Source organism: Marmota flaviventris, chromosome 6 (assembly GCF_047511675.1).
Source record: "Marmota flaviventris isolate mMarFla1 chromosome 6, mMarFla1.hap1, whole genome shotgun sequence".
Lineage (NCBI taxonomy): Eukaryota > Metazoa > Chordata > Mammalia > Rodentia > Sciuridae > Marmota > Marmota flaviventris.
In genome coordinates, this window is record NC_092503.1 from 129,509,276 (window position 1) to 129,525,624 (window position 16,349).

The window sequence follows — 16,349 nt, forward strand, 5'->3', positions numbered from 1 at the left end:
GGGGGCTGCAATGGTATACAAGCTCCATCTGACACTCTGGTTTGAGGGGTCTCCGCTCTATGGGGGGGACCCCTGTACCCTGGGTGCAGTGGGAGCTCCTTCTGACACCCCAGTTTGAGGGGTCTCTGCTCTAGAGGGGGGTTCACCATGACCCTGGGTGCGGTGGGAGCTGCCCCCAAGACCCCAGTTCACAGTGTCTCTTTCCTAGAGGGGGGTCCTCTTGACCCTGGGTGTGATGGGGACTCCTCAGGACACCCGGGTTAAGAAGGTCTCTCACCTTCAGGCGGGAGTCCCCTTGAACCTCCATGCGGTGGGAGCTCCTTCTGACACCCTGGTTCAAGAGGTCTCTGCCTTTGAGTAGGGGGGTCCCCCAAAACCTGGATGTGGTAAAAGCTGCCTCTGACACCCCGGTGCAAAGGGTCTCCACCCTAGGGGGGGATTCCCTCGTCCCTGGGTGCTGTGGGAATCGCCCTGACACTCCAGTTCCATGAATCTCTGCCCTAGATTGAGGATCTTCTCGACCATTGGTGTTGTGGGAGCTCCCCGCGACACCCCATTTCAAGGGGTCTCCACCCTAGGGGGAGGGTCCTCTAACCCTGGGTGAGGTTGGAGCTCCCCCTACATCCTGATTCTAGGGGTCTCCGCCCTAAAGGGGGATCCCCTAGACCCTGGGTGCGGTGGGAGTTCCCCCCGGCACTCCTCTTCTAGGGGTCTCCGCCCTAGGGGGGGTACCCTTAACCCTGGGTACGGTGGGTGCTCCACCCAACACCCTGGTTTGAGGGGTCTCTGTCGTAGACGGGGAGGTCCCCTTGACCCTGGTTGAGGTGGGAGCTCCCCCTGCCAGCCTGGTTCGATGGGTCTCCCCCCTAGAGTGGGGGTCTCCTCGACCCTGGGTGTGGTGTGTTGGAGCTCCCCCTGACACCCAGGTACGAGGCGTATCCACCCTAGTGGGGGGGTCCCTGCAACCCTGGGTGAGGTGGGAGCTCCAAACGACACCCCAGTCATGGTGTCTCCACCCTAGAGAGGGTGGTCCTGCCTTAGAGATGGTGGAGATGGGAGCTCCCCCCAACACTCCGGTTCGAGGGGGGTGCAATGGTATATGAGCTCCCCCAGACACCCCGATCAAGAGGTCTCCCCACTAGAGGGGGGAGTCTCCTCGATCCTGGGTGCCGTGGGAGGTCTCCCGACACCCGGGTTCGAGGGTTTCTGACACTCTGGTACGAAGGGGCTCACCCCAAGGGGGTGGTGTCCTCGATCATGGATGTGGTGAGTGGTCCCCCAGAAACCCCAGTTTGAGGGGTCTTCCCCCTAGAGGGGGAGTCCCCTTAACCCGGGTTTGGAGGGAGGTCCCCCCAACACCACAGTTAGGATATTTTCCTTTCTAGAGGGGGAGGCCCCTTGACCCTGGATGCGGTGGGAGGGCCCCCCAACACCCCATTTTGGATGGTCTCCCCCTAAAAAGGAGAGTCCTGCTGACTCTGGGTGTGATGGTATAAGAGCTCCCCCAACACCCCTGTTTGAGGGTCACCTGCCTAGCGGGGGTGTGGTGGGGGTGGCCCCCCCGACACCCAGTTCATGAGGTCTCCACTCCAGAGAAGGGAGTTACCCTGACCCTTGTTGCGGTGGGGGGGTCCCCGACACCCTGGTTCAAGGGGTCTCTTCCCTAGAAGAGGGACTTCCCCTGACCCTCGGTGTAGTGGAGGGGGCCCACCTGACACACCGGTTAGAGGGGTGGTGCCCTCGACCCAGGGTGCGGAGGGGGCTCCCCCTGGCACCCTGGTTTGAGGGTTCTCCCCCTTAGTGGGGGTGTCCCCTCAACCCTGGGTGCAGTGGGAGCTCCCCCCAACAACAGGGTCAAGGGTTCTACCCCCTAGAGGAAGCGTCCCCTCAACCCTGAGTGCAGAGGGAACTCCCCTCAAAACCCCAGTTCGAGGGTTCTACCCCCCTTAGTGGGGAGTGTTCCCTCGACCCTGGGTTCGGTGGGAGCTCTTCACGACACCTCTTTTGAGGGTTCTTCTTCCTAGAGGGTGCATCCCCTCAACCCTGGGTGCAGTGGGAGCTCCCACCAACACCCAGTTCAAGGGATCTCTGCTCTAGAGGGGGTATCCCCTCGATCCTGGGTGAAATGGGAGCTAACTCCGACTGCTCAATTCAAGGGGTCTTCGACCTAGAGGGGGGTCCCCTCGACCCTGGATGTGGTGGGAGCTCCCCCCGATTCCCTGGTTCGAGGGGTCTCCGCCCTAGAAGGGGGGTCACCTTGACCCTGGGTGCAGTGGGAGCTCCCCCAGACACCCTGATTTGAGGGGTCTTCACCCTAGAGGGGGGGTCCCCTCGACCCTTGGTACGGTGGGAGCTCCCCCAGATGCCCCAGTTTGCAGGGTCTCTGCCCTATTGGAGGAGGTCCCTTCGATCCTGAGTGTGTTGTGAAATCCCCCTGTAACCGCGGTTTGAGGGGTCTCGCCCCTAGTGGGGGGTCCTGGGTGCTGTGGGAGCTGCTCCCGAACCTCCGATCGAGCTCCCCCGACACCCCAGTTCGAGGGGTGTCCACACTAGAAGGGGGGTCCCCTCGACCCTGGGTGTGGTGGGAGCTCTCTCTGACACCCCAGTTTGAGGGGTCTCTGCCATAGATTGGGGTTCACCATGACCCTGGGTGCGGTGGGAGCTCCCCCCAACACCCTGTTCACGGTGTCTCTTTCCTATAAGGTGTGTGTGGGGGTAATCTCGACACTGGGTGGGGTGGGAGCTCCTCCTGACACCCGGGTTCAAGTAGTCTCCCTGCTAGAGGGTGGGTCCCCTGGACCCTGGTGCTGCTGGAATTCCCCTTGACACCCCAGTTCTAGGGGTCTCTGCCTTAAAGAGGGGTCCCCTCGACCCTGGGTGCAGTGGGAGTTTCCCCAACACTCCTTTTCGAGGGGTCTCTGCTCTAGAAAGGGGGTAGCCTCGATCCTGGGTGCAGTGGGAGCTGCCATCATAAGCCTGGTTTGAGGGGTCTCCCCCCTAGAGTGGTGGTCTCCTCGACCCTGGGTGCGGTGGGAGCTCCCCCCAACGCCCTGCTTCCGGGGTCTCTGCCCTATTAGAGGAGGTCCTCTCCATCCTGGGTGCGTGGGAAATCCCCCTGCCACCGCGGTTTGAGGGGTCTCCCCCCAGAGGGGTGGTCCTCTTGACCCTGGTGTAGTGGGAGCTCCCCCCGACACCCCGGTTGGAGGGTTGTCCGCCCTAGAGTAGGGGTCCGCTCAACTCTGGGTGCAGTACGAGCTCTCACCTACACCCCAGTTCGAGGCATCTTTGTTCTACAGGGGGGTTCCCTCTACCCGGAGTGCAACGGGAGCTCTCCCTGACACCCCATTTCGGGGGGGGGGTGCGATAGTGTATGAGCTCCCTGGACACCCTGGTTCAAGGGGTTTCCCACTAGAGGGGTGTGTCCCCTCAACCCTGGGTGCGATGGTGTACTAGCTCCCTCGGCACTCCGGTTCAAAGGGGCTTCCCCTAGTGAGGGGGATCCCCTCGACCCTCGATGTTGTGGGAGCTCCTCCTGATACCCCAGTATGCAGGGTCTCCGCCCTAAAGGGGGGTCTACTCGACCCTGAGTGAGGTGGGAGCTCCCCCTGCCACTCCGGTTCGAGGTGTCCTTGCCCTAGAACGGAAGGTCCCCTCGACCCTAGGTGCATTGGGAGCTCCCACCGACACCCTGGTTCAAGGGGTATATGCCCTAGAAGGGGGGGTCTCTTCGAACCTGGTGCAGTGGGAGCTCCCACGACACCCGATTCCAGGTGTCTCTGCCCTATTTGGGGGGGTCTTCTTGACCCTGGGTACGGTGGGTGCTTCCCCCACAACCCCAGGTCGAGGGGTCTTCTCCCTAGGTGGGGTCCCTTCGACCCTGGGTGCTGTGGGAGCTCCACCTGACACAAAGGTTTGAGGGGTCTCCGCCATAGTGGGGGAATCCCTTCACTTGGTGTGGTGGGAGCTCCCCCCATCACCCTGGTTTGAGGGGTCTCCACCCTAGAGGGGGGGTCCCTGACCCTAGGTGCGGTGTTGAGGGTTCCCCTGACACCCCAGCTCGAGGCAACTCCAGCCTAGAGGGGGGAGTCCCCTCCCCCCTGGGTGCGGTGTGTTTTCCCTAGGAAAGGAATAAACAAGTGTATCACAACAGAGATTATAACAGTTTGGTTAAGTAGAGAAGAGATGTGTATTCAGTATGGAAGGAGGAGGGAGGGAAAGGTCCCAAGAAGTTTCTTCCAGCACAGCAAAGCCTAATCCTATTCTTGCTAATCTTCCTGTGCTTGGGAAACTAATAAATGGTGTCTAGACCATTTGAAGCAGCACAATTTCATTCTGGTACTTCCATGAGGATCAAACTGTAATCTGAGCATTTACAGAGCTTTATTGGGGCTTATTATCTTAAAGACATTACAAAGATTATGACCTTTGAGAAGTCATTTTATTTTGCTTCAGTTTCCTTATTAGTAGAGATATTTACATTATATATATTTTCATTAGAGAGGAATAGTATGCATATAAAATAGGGTAATGCACTTGAAGTTTGCACATTTAAAAATCTCATGTTCTCACTTAGGTAGCTTATATCTTTCCAATTAGTAAAATCTTATAAAAAATTTCTCAACAGTCTTGCATTATTTTTATTTTTCCCTATGTTTCTCCTACATTTTTCATTTTTTATCTTTCTCAATTATTTCTTTGTGAATTGAATCATTTTTTTTTTCTAATTGTATTTTGAATATTGTTTGCCTATTTAAAACTGCTGCTTTATTGTGTGTACGGACACTATTGTGTGTATGGCTGTTTTCTTGTTAATTCTTATTTTTTCTTAGATACATTCCAAACAATCAGAAAAGTTTAAAAATATATTTGTTGTGATCTTTAAAAAAACAACTTGCAATTTTGAAGCTGTTATACATTAGGCCATTGATTCAATATACTCTGTATTAAAAATCCACTGTTCAGTATATAAATTTTAAGTTATTTTACAAGAAAGGATTGTGAATATGCCAAAGGTCTTTTTGACAGCCTGACAAATAATTCCATTTATATTATACACATACATCCATCCATATGCACATACACATACAGTAAAACATCAATTTTAATATAGGTAAACAATACTCAAAATACAATAGAAAAAAAAAAAAAAAACGGATCCCATTCTCAATTGTAAGAAAGAACATGAAATAGCCAGGAATGATTTTAAAAATGAAAAATGTAGCAGAAATGTGAGAAAAATAAGAAAATGCAGGATTATTGAGAAATTTTATATGTATATAAAATTTATACATAGAAGCTATATATTGATAAATTATATAAACACTAAGAAACTATATATATATATATATCCCCCCCCCCATTTAAGACAGATGCAGTCTCCAGCTAGATGGTCTCTTTTGGTCTCGTTTATAATTCTCCTTTGATATAATCCACAGACCCATTTAGATTATTAACAGAATTAAAGAACATTTTTATCTTTGCCTTTTGAAGGTAAAAAGGCATAACCTAAAATGTTCCATGATGCTTTTCAAGGAATCTGCCTGCTTGGATCTCATCCCTGCACCCCCCTCCCACCGAGTATCCCAGTGTGTCCAGCCCACTGGACTTCGCAGGCCAGAAAGGGCTGGTGATTATCAGGCCCTAGCTTCCTTAGCAGGCTGTCAAAGTGAACTGATGCCTGGGGTGATCTTATTTGCCACTTGCTCTCTCAGGAATGAAACCAGGGTTCTTTACCAGGATCAGAGCTTGACTGCCAGAAGACTGCATCCTCGTGGTCCCAGCACTCACGTATTTGGGGGAAGTTCCTTGGGGTTTGGACACCTTTCAGAGCAGGAAAGAGACTTCCCTTGAGGCACTTGGCCTTGACTAGGGGAGATCCTGCAAACCAGGTCGCTCCAGGGTTGACGCTGGGCTCCCTTCGCTTCCAACGCCAAGTCAGAGGAGCCCTGAAGCCCCTTTTTGTTCAGCCCAGAGTCCTGTCAGTAGCCACTGCTAATGGCTGTTAATCAGAGGCTGTGGTGCGCGCTGCAGGAGGAAGAGCAGAACCTCCACGGGATGGGGCGGTGGTACAGAGACCTACCAGGTGCCTTTCACATAGGTGACTCCTATCCACTCTTACTGCCCACCTCCGCCCCACCCCTCTCGGTCCCATTTCTACCAAGACAAAGGCGCTTTGGGCCACCCCTCCATCTGCCTCCAGGAGCGCCTGCAGCCAGCGAGCAGTAGGGACTAAGGAGCTCCCAGCTTCATGCCCAAGTAAGGGTTGGGGAAGCACCTGAGACTCCCGAGGGGCGGTGGCAGGAACGTAGCGCTGAACCTCAGGCGCTGAGGACTTGGGCTCAGAGAGCAGGAGGCCGCCTAGCTGCCAACATAGAGGCCAAGAACGTTTTTTAGGATACAGAGGGCTATGAGAGCTGACTTTAAGGAGAGAATAAGAGGGAGCAATTGAGCGAGACTGGAGGGGTGAACTGGAGAGCTAATGCATTGCCATACTCTGGCTGCAGCAAAATAATCAGGGGTGAAGGAGCAACTTGTGTAGATTGATACAGCAGGAGTGAGAGCCCTTTATTGTAGGACAGGAGGGGTATATATACATTACACACAGCTTATCTTAATTAACAAAAACTACATACAGCAGTCAACCAATAAGGAATCTCCACACTTAATGGCTTGCTGGCATTACTTCACAAACCACTCCCCCTGGCAAAATGCCAGGCGCCATCTTGACTTGTTTGCACACACTAACAATGCGCCCCTGGCCTGGTCTGCTTGGTGAGGTCCTGTGGCATGCGCTGGTGCCTACAGTTCACCCTGAGTCCCCAAATTGTATTGAAATTTGATTCCTCTAGGAGCTTAGGTCCCTGTCCCATCAAAGCATCTATAAAGGAATTTTCCTTTTAAGAATAGAGAAAGCAGAGAAGTGCGATTCTTATAAAGAAACAGAGAAATCTTGCCTGAAATGGAATCCATCTCTGCTTGCTCACCAGCTGTCCTGTTCTCTTCTCCAGGGCTTTGTATTTGCACCATCATAAAATCCCCCTTTGAGATTTTTTTAAAAGCCGTTGTTATTGTTAGAATGGAAATGGACCTGTAAACCTTGACATAGCTGTTTTAATGATATTAACTTTAAAAAAGGGCATGTGTGTGAAAATCCAAAGTATTTTCATGGGTTTTTCGTGTGGTTTCTGTAGTTTGGTGAATTAACTGATTGTCCAGGAGTCCAAACTCTCAAGAATTTTTGTAACTCATATTAGTCCAGTAGCTTTAGAGTTATTTTAGGTGAATTAGGAACTTTGTGTTCCTTGTGTAAAAGTGCTCAACCCGAAGAATGAGTTACAGTCTTGCTGTTCTTGCCTAACGTGTTTAAGTTCAGATACTGAATATTTATCCTTATAATGGCATATTTTTTTGTAGTTGTTGTGTGTTACAGACCCAGGACCCCAGCTGCAGCCTTAGATGTGTATTCTGTGTCTTGGTATCTGAACATTATATTTTCAAGCTTTGCTAAAGGTAGGTGATAAGGTTGACACATTTTCTGGATTTGGCAGAGCCTAAGTGCTAAGTTTTGACAGATGAATATGGGTGTATGTTGTTGATGCTGTATTGATTTTAATACATTATTAAAGAGTTGTTTTAAAATGAGAAGATTTAGTAATGTATAAGCTTTCAATGTATATTCTTTATGAATATATTGATGTGATGTCTAGCTTGTGAAAAATTACTCTCATCTTAATTGGTCCCTTTTTATTATTATTCTTGGGGACAAAAATGCAAAGTAAGAGATTCAATTTGATGATCTTTAATATGATTTTAGTACACGTATCTATTGGAAGAGATTTTGGTCACATCGCAAAATGTAATAGCCTCATCCTGCAATTCCTTTTTCAACGGTCTTTTCAGCATAATATTTTTGGGCTTACATTCTTTGAAAAATATCTTTTATCTGTTAAATCTAAAATACTTGAAGGTTCATAAATTGCTACTAATAGTTTTGTCAAACAAATATTTTAAAGCTTAAATATACTTTAGGATATGTAGTTCTTTGTGTAACATATAAAGGTTTGATGTAAAATATTTGTCATTTTAATAATTTCTGCATTGGAGCTGGGGTTGTGACTCAGCGGTAGAGTGCTTACCTAGCACATGCGAGGCTCTGGGTTTGATCCTCAGCACCACATAAAAATAAATAAATAAAATAAAGATATTGTGTCCAACTATAACTAAAAATAAATATTAAAAAATAATTCTGCATTGTATTTTCTAACTTTTCTTCTTACAATGATCCCTTAATTAGTTTATATAATTTGATAATTTGAAAGGTGATTCTAGCAATTCCCTTTCCCTGGAAATAGTTTTCTATTAGGCTTTTAAACTAAGTCACATAAGTCTATTTATCAATTTGAGGACAGATAGGGAATTAGGAACCTCAGAATGGGAAGCATTGCTCTTTTAAACTAAACTGCAATCATCTATTACTAAACACCTAAGATTTACTGTGGACTTTGACCTGGTTTGTGTCTTGACTCATTTACAGTATTATGACCTTAAGTACTTTCCAATCCTCTGTCTTCTTTCTGAAATTATAGGTTACAATAATAACTTTCCTTAAAATTTTCTTATAAGTATCAAATGGCATAATGGATACAGAACTGTAAGCACATGGGTACTTGGAATACAGTAAGCCAACAGAACAATGCTGGCCATTGTCTTTATCCATTGTTCCTATATCTGAGGGTAATTAAACATAGATAAGTTTGTTTTTTGGACATTATTTAATAAGGATACAAAGCCTCATGTAAAAATCATAGGTTTATAGTTTAAGAGCTGAATTTGAACTTAAAACATGTTTACATGGGAATCAGTTTACCTATCAACATTTTCAAATCAGTGAAACTTGCATAAATTCCCAGAGTCCAAGCTTTTCTTTAAAACCCTGTGTTGCCCACTTTTTATGGGGCATACACTCTCCACTTTGCCACAAGGCTGCCACTCCCTGAATTATTTCATCAAAACCTGTTTCACTCATGTGTTTCACCTCCCTTGTACCTTTATACATCTGCATTTGTATTTTTTTAACTCTGGAAATATCCCTTACTAAATTGAACAGTTAATTATGTGGTCCAAACTATAAGCCATCCTTTAAAATGTGGAGGAAAATAATCCTGTATTACAATTTACAAAGCACTTCCTCATAAAATTTAGGTGATACTTATATCAAGTCTAAAAATTTGCTTGGTCATGCATTATTATTCCATTTTACAGCTATAACATTTACTCCTACTTTTATTCTAGCACTTAAAATATTGATCTAATGATTTAAAAGGCATCTTTCAATTTTTAAATTTTCTTTTTTTAAAAAAGTCTTCGAATGCCAAGTGTTTGCTGTACTTTCTTTTATTATCATCATAATCTTTGTATCAAGATACATAGCAATGATAGAAGATTTCTTTTTAAAGCTTAGTATTAAATATTAAATACATTTTCCCAGTTTAATTTTACATTACTCTGCCAAGAAAAAAAAATAAAACTCAAGTTATTTGAAGCCTGGACACACTTCCATGATTAGCCGGGCTATGTAAAAGTTGGTGTCTTATTATTCCTGCTATGTAAGCAGACCTAAGCCCCAGAAAGATGGGACGAGGTTATAATTGTTTTTGAAAAGTCTGCTACAAAAATAGATGGCCTGTTATAAGCCAGGTTACAAAGTAAGGACAGGGGTAAGAGAGAGACATTTTCTTCCAGAAAAAAAGGAAACAATTTCTGAAGAATCCCAGCCATAATTTTTTCCCAAAATGGTTGAAGGAGGGGGTAAGATCTCAAAATGAGCTTCAAAGTACTATCTCTGCAAGGGAATAGTAGTTGTCTTGCTGAGGATGGTAACTGCCAAGGAGGGGATGGTGTTGACCATCCCCACCCTCCCCAGCTAGGGGAAAGGGAGTGAAAAGTTTATTGCCCAGTGTCTGTGAAAGTGAGCTGAAACTTAACTGGTACTGAATTCTCTAAGAGGTTTCTTCTAGAAACAGACAACTCAGAACTTCCTCTCACTTCACTAAAGAAGTTATCTTTAAAAGTATTTGGGAAGTTCCTCCTCCATCTCCAGGTGGAAAGGCTCAGATAAGGGAGTCATTAGTACAGCCACTTTCTAGGCCATAACGGAATTCCTTAAGGTTGGAGACCCCATTGAAGTGGACAAAGGCTGCGGCCACCACCAGGATGTGGAAAATCTGATGGAACTGGAACCATATGTCAAACTTTCCCAGAAAGAAATGCTCAGGAATCCAAGCAGCATAAAGGCCAGCTCCGGTGATGTACATCACAGTCATGAGGAAGAACCAGCCAATCTGGCCCACTGTGTTGGCCTTGACAGAGCCCTCAGAGATACTAAAGTGCATGGTGGGCACAACACCATTCAAGCCAAGTCCCAGGAACACTCCTGCTCTTGTTGGCCAGTGCTTAGGAGTGGCAAACCAGTCCCACTGTGCCAATGATGGCAGAGTTGCCCAGAACACAGATGATGGAGAGGTAGATGAGCCGAGGCTATGGGGAGCAGTAGAAGGAGTAATAGCGCCAGGGGACAAAGCTCCCCATAATCAGTAGAGCAATCCCTGAATAGTCCAGTTTGGAAAAAATCCCGGAGACTTTCTCTGAATGACAATAGACGGTGTGGAAGAGCCAGGAGAAGCTGAGGCAGAGCACTGAACCAAAAAAGAATATGCCAAAAGGCACTTTCTCCTGAAGAGGGGCCATGAAGTACAAATTTGGCCTAAGCATGGTCAAGATTCCCAAAAAGAGAGATAGCTCAAAACCAAGCAGATGGGTCCAGATGTTGCCAGTTTCTGTGTAGATGCGGAAGATGCTCTTGAAGCAAGCATGAAAGGAGGGGATGGGTGGTCTGTGGCCATGTAGCAGATAGTCATTGTCCTTCAGCCAGTCAGGAAGTACATAATATGGGATGACCCTCCAACGCCCCTCCCAGACCTTATATAGGAACTCCTCCATCTTCTCCATAGCATGGTGGGCCTGCAGGGGAAGTGTCAGTACCCGTTCCTCCTCTTTTTCTTCCTGGGGCCATGGGCATATTTGCTATTCTTCAATCTTGTTTGGGTTGGCAATTACCTGCTTGCCCTTCTCTTCTAGCAGGTGTCCCAGTTCAGCCAGTTCCACCGAGTCAGTTTTCCTGTTACTGGCAGGAGCCCCGTTGCCCTGTGCCACCACAGATCCCTTGTGGGAAGACATCTGGCTGGTACCTCAGTACCCTGCAGCTTCACCTTGGGAAAAGGCTGGGGTCTCTCAGCCCCAGGGGGCAGAGATCTCCCTGTGATGGCAAACAGGCTGGGTGGGCAGGCTCTGCTGGGAGCCATGGTCCCTCAGCTACATCCCGCGGCACTGGAGGCAGCCTGCCGCCTAGCGGCCTGGTATCTTCAGCGCCCTCCAATTTTTAAATTTTCTATAATGCTATTTTTTAAATATGGAGAAAATTTCTCTGAAATGATAACCTCCTGAGACAGGAAGATCACTAGTTCAAGTCCTGTAGCTCCAGGTCCAACATCTGGAGCACATTACACCATGATGTTCTCTCCAAATGGCCTGCGTAGCTCTGTCCCTATGGCTTTGCTGGTTGCAGCCCACATGGCCTCTCACTTGGCTTATGTCCACTGGATTTTCTCAACTTTCCTAGGCAGATGTTCCATGTTACTGGCATATCTTAATCTTGGGAGTCTCTACTGCAGCTTTGTTTTTCTTCTCACATCTTCACACATTGCCCTTGCAAGATTGGCCCATAAAGACTCTGTTCTTGCTGTACTTTGCCTGGCCTCTAAAGTCTTGCTTTGAAATCTCAGTGAAAGCCTCCATGACCCCTAACTCCAGCATCCTACATTCCTGCAGAATCAGCACCACATGATTGACACCAAGGTCTACCACCATCTGGAGCAGTAGTCAAGCCACCTGGGACCATGGTTGCAACAGTCTTTGAGTGCATGGGTGGCTGAGCAAGGCATAACAACTTCCTAGGTCTCCCCTGTGCAAGCCAAGTTCCCCCATGGTGTCATTTCAAAGAAATTTTTACTTTAGTCCTTAAGCATGAGATGCCCTCTTTCCAATTGTTTCTGGGTGAAGTAATTAGCATTATTTTTTAGTGTGAATTATCTTTAACAACCATATTCCCTTTAACAACCACACCTTCTTAGTCCCAGTTTTCCTCCCAATTTTCTGGCCAAACTGCAAGTTTTTCATATCTTTCTGCCTACTTTCTGCTCCTGATTATCACAACAAACTTGGCCTACAGTATCCTTGCCACCACCTGAATGACATCAATGAGAAAGTACAATAAACATTTCCAATAAAACTGAATTTCTCCAATTTACCTTTTTTCATTTTTTATTTTATATATTTTGCAATGGTTTGGGACTTTTACATTTTTTGGTGGATTAAGTCTTCATTAAATGTAGTGACTCTTTTTACTGCTAATAAATATTTCTGTCTTAAAACATATCTTGTCCAATATTAATCTAGGACACACCACTTTCTTTTGTTAGTATTTCTATGATACTCTTATTTTATTTCCAATATTTCTCTGTCTGTAGGTTTTATGTGGATCTCTCGTAAATCATCTATGGCTAATAATTTCTGGGTTTTTTTTGCATTGATGAGTTGGTGTTAAGATCTACTCATAGTCATATTTCATTCCCCGCCCCGGGGGGATTTCCTTTTAATAATACTATTTGAACTTCTTAATTTGAGTGTTTACACCTTGAACTTATTTGGGAAAACTCAGCCATCACTGATGGCTTTTTTCCCATTCTCTATTCTCTCTCCTCTCAAACTTAGATGAGATGTGTGCTTGACTTAAGCAGTCAGGAAAAGAGAGTTAAAGCCAGGCAATTTGACAAAAGGAATTCAATACAGGGAACTAGTTACAAATATTTTGGTGCATCTAAATGCCAAATAGGAAATAATGAGACAAGTTAAAATTTAGAAATAGCAAAAAAACTATTGACTTTCCTAGGACTTTAGGGATACAATGAGAAAATAGTCTTATCAGAACTTAGAAGTGGAGGGTATCTAAAATCACTATGTTTCTGTCCTATAAGAAAAGGTATGATAGAGGACACACAGTCATTGATGGAGACACTACCACAAAACTCAAAGAGAGAGGAGAAATATCCTGGTATCTCCCTTTCTCCTATCCTCTAGTTTCTGAAGCCAGTAGGGCAACTAGTATGGAGAATATAATTTCAAGATGTTAGCCTCAAAGATTCAGGTAAAAAGTAATCATGAATTATTCTGTGAACAAGCTAGTCATTTAATTCTCTCCATATCTTTTAACTTGGCTTTTATATTTTCTATTGTCTTGTCCCCTTATATTGTATTCTGGGTATTTTTTTCCTTGTTTTGGTAAAACCAATACTGAATAAAACATATCCTTCTAACCATTTTTGTGTGCAGTTCACTGATAATTAAGTTCACTGAACCCATACAAAAATAATCCCATTCCTCTTCCCCCTATAATTCTACTTTCTATCTTTGCATTTGACTATTCTAGACACCTCATTTCTCTTTTGTTACTGGATTATTTCACTTAGCATTTTTTATAGGCTCATCCATGTTGTAGTATGCATTGAATTTTTTTTTCCTTTTCAAGGCTGAAAAATATTTCACTATACAGATATAACACACTTTGTTTGTCTCTTTATCCATCAGTGGACACATATGTCATTTCACTGCTGTAAACATGGAGGTACAAGGGTCTGTTTGAGCTCATATTTTTAATTCTTTAGAGGTATTTTGGAGAAACAGAATTGCTGGGTCATATGATAGATAGTTCTGCTCAATTGTTTAAGGAACTAGCATACCATTTTCTACATGTAACCCACCTATCCCACTCCTGAGTACTTATGATAAGAAATAAAATTAGCATACTAGATTGATACAGCCACATCAATGTTTACAGCAACACAACTCATAATAGCCAAGTTATGGAAACAGCCCAGGTGCCCATTGACAGAGCAATGGATACAGAAAATGTAGCATATACACAATGGTGTTTTACTCAGCCATTAAGAAAAAAAAAGAAATTATGGCATTTGATGATAAAAGGATGGAACTTAAAAGCATAGTGCTAAATGAAATAATTCCAACTCAGTAAATCAAGAGTTAAATATTTCGTCTCATATGCAGAAGCTATACCAAAATAAGGAAAAAAAAGAGGGAAGGGGAATCCCATGAAAATAGAAAAGAGATCAGTGGAGTGCAGGAAGGGTGTACAGGAAGGCACTGGAGTGGAGGGAGCAGGGATAGGAAAAAGGGAGGAATGGTGGAATGTAATTGACCAAACAATTCTATGTGCATATGTGAATAAACCACAGTGAATTTCATCCTTATGTGTAATCTATAAACCATTAATTTAAAAAGAACTGTAAATAAATTAAAGGCCAGTAAAGGGTAATGAATGGGAATGGTAGGAGGGGAGGGCAAGGGGAAGTATGGGGGATGGAATTGGAGCAAATTATATTCCAGTCTCATAAGATTATAACAATATGGATCCCAATATTAAGTATAACTATAACTAAATAATAAAAAATGTTGAGGTTTTGATAGCAATTGTATTGAATTTGTAGATCACTTTGGTCAATATTGAAATCTTACCAGTATTAAATTCTTTATGTTTTTCCATTTATTTGTGTGTTCTTTAATTTCAATAATCTTTTATAGTTTTCAGTGTATAAGTTTCTCAAATCCTCAATTTAGTTTATACCCAAGTATTTTATTCTCTTTGTTGTTACTGTAAATAGAATTGTTTTCTTAATTTCTTGTTTCTTTTTTGATTGTTCATTGTTAATGTATGGAATGCAACTGATATTTTTTTTTTTTTTAGGATTTATAAATTTATATATAGTTTTTCCTAGAGAAGACAAAACCAAAAACAAATGGAAAGCATGGTGTGAGGAAAAACTGGAAGGTGAAGGCCTGATAAGACTTAGGAAATTTAACAAAGGAATTGTCTGCCTAGAAGCCAGCAGAAAGTAAGAGTGATGGGTGCTCTTTTTGTCCCTCCAGGGAGGGCTGGTTATAACAGCAGCCCTAGGAACCCAGCCCCTATGATAGCCAGACACAGGAGCTGCAGGACAGTGACCCAATGTGTGGAGGTCCTCAAGACATACCAAGTGCACAGACAGACAGCCTTCCCAGAAGGCTCCCTTCACTGTGGGGCTTCCAGCATTTAAAAGGGCCATTTTCCTTTTAAGAAAGATGCTGAGTCAAACAAACAAACAAGCAAACCTGTAAGAGGGGAAAAATGTTTCTGCTGCAGTGGAAGTCTTTGGTTCCTGTGCAAAGAAGGTGAGTCCTGTGCGCGGGGTTGGCTTGCAAGGCTCTCCTTGGGCTTCTGGATCACACCTTTGCTAACGTCTGTCATTTTGGGATACTTTACTTTCTTCTGGTCCAGCACATTCTGAGCCCAAAATAACAGTTTCTGTAATTTTGTCATCTTAGGTGTTGACTCTTGATTTTTATAATGTAGAAAAGCTTGGTTAACCTCACTCCAAACCTTTTGCTTTTGCATCTTGTGAAGGAGGTCTCTGAAGCTTGACTCCTCAGGGCTATAGAGAGCCAGCAGGGGCTCCATCTCCGTGAGGCACTCTGCTCTCCTCGCCCTGCTGTCCTCTAGAACAGCCTAGATCTGTCACTGGCGGATCAGCTCAATTACATGTTGTTGCTGCAGATGAAAGTAAAGGTACAGGTTTGTGTCCAAGAGCTTGCGGTGGCCTCCAGAATCATCTCCTGAATCTTGATTGTCTCATCAAGAGTATCCGGATCTATGCTAGGTTCAATCCCAGTTCTCTGCTGCTTTCTTAAAGCCATCTGTGACCAAGTAGTTAAGGATGAGGCGATTCATGTCCACCCTCCGGATATGTCAGTTGTTGAGCTTTTCCATCCACTCATCTTTCCTGATTTCATCAGGCTTTTCTACATAACTCATTCTGGTTTATTTCTTTCGGATCCAGCCTCCCGCGCAACCAGTCTGGTGGGTGGCCACAGCGCCTCAGCTTCTGCTCCAGGGAGGGGCAGTTGCAGCAATCGCCCAGCAGAGGGAGGTGGAGGCCAAGGCGGAGGCAGAGGCCAGGCAGGGAACCAATGCAACTGATTTTTGCTTACTAATTTTATTTCCTGAAACTTTGCTCAATTCATTCTGACATTTTCCCCCCCACATTTTGGTGCTGGGGATGGAATAGCTTGGACATGCATGCGCGTGTGGTGTGCGCTCTAGGGTTTTCTTTTAATATGGTGTTTTTCATTGGTTGATTTTCATATGTTGAACTAGACTTGTATATCATGAGCATATCACCTAT

At 45.1% G+C, this 16,349-nt stretch overlaps 2 pseudogenes; both read right to left on the bottom strand.

The window, feature by feature from the left end:
• Positions 1 to 10,109: 10,109 nt before the first annotated feature.
• LOC114080551 (adiponectin receptor protein 1 pseudogene) lies at positions 10,110 to 11,348 on the bottom strand (annotated as a pseudogene).
• Positions 11,349 to 15,081: 3,733 nt separating this feature from the next.
• Positions 15,082 to 15,979, bottom strand: LOC114080560 (glucose-induced degradation protein 8 homolog pseudogene; annotated as a pseudogene).
• Positions 15,980 to 16,349: the final 370 nt, after the last annotated feature.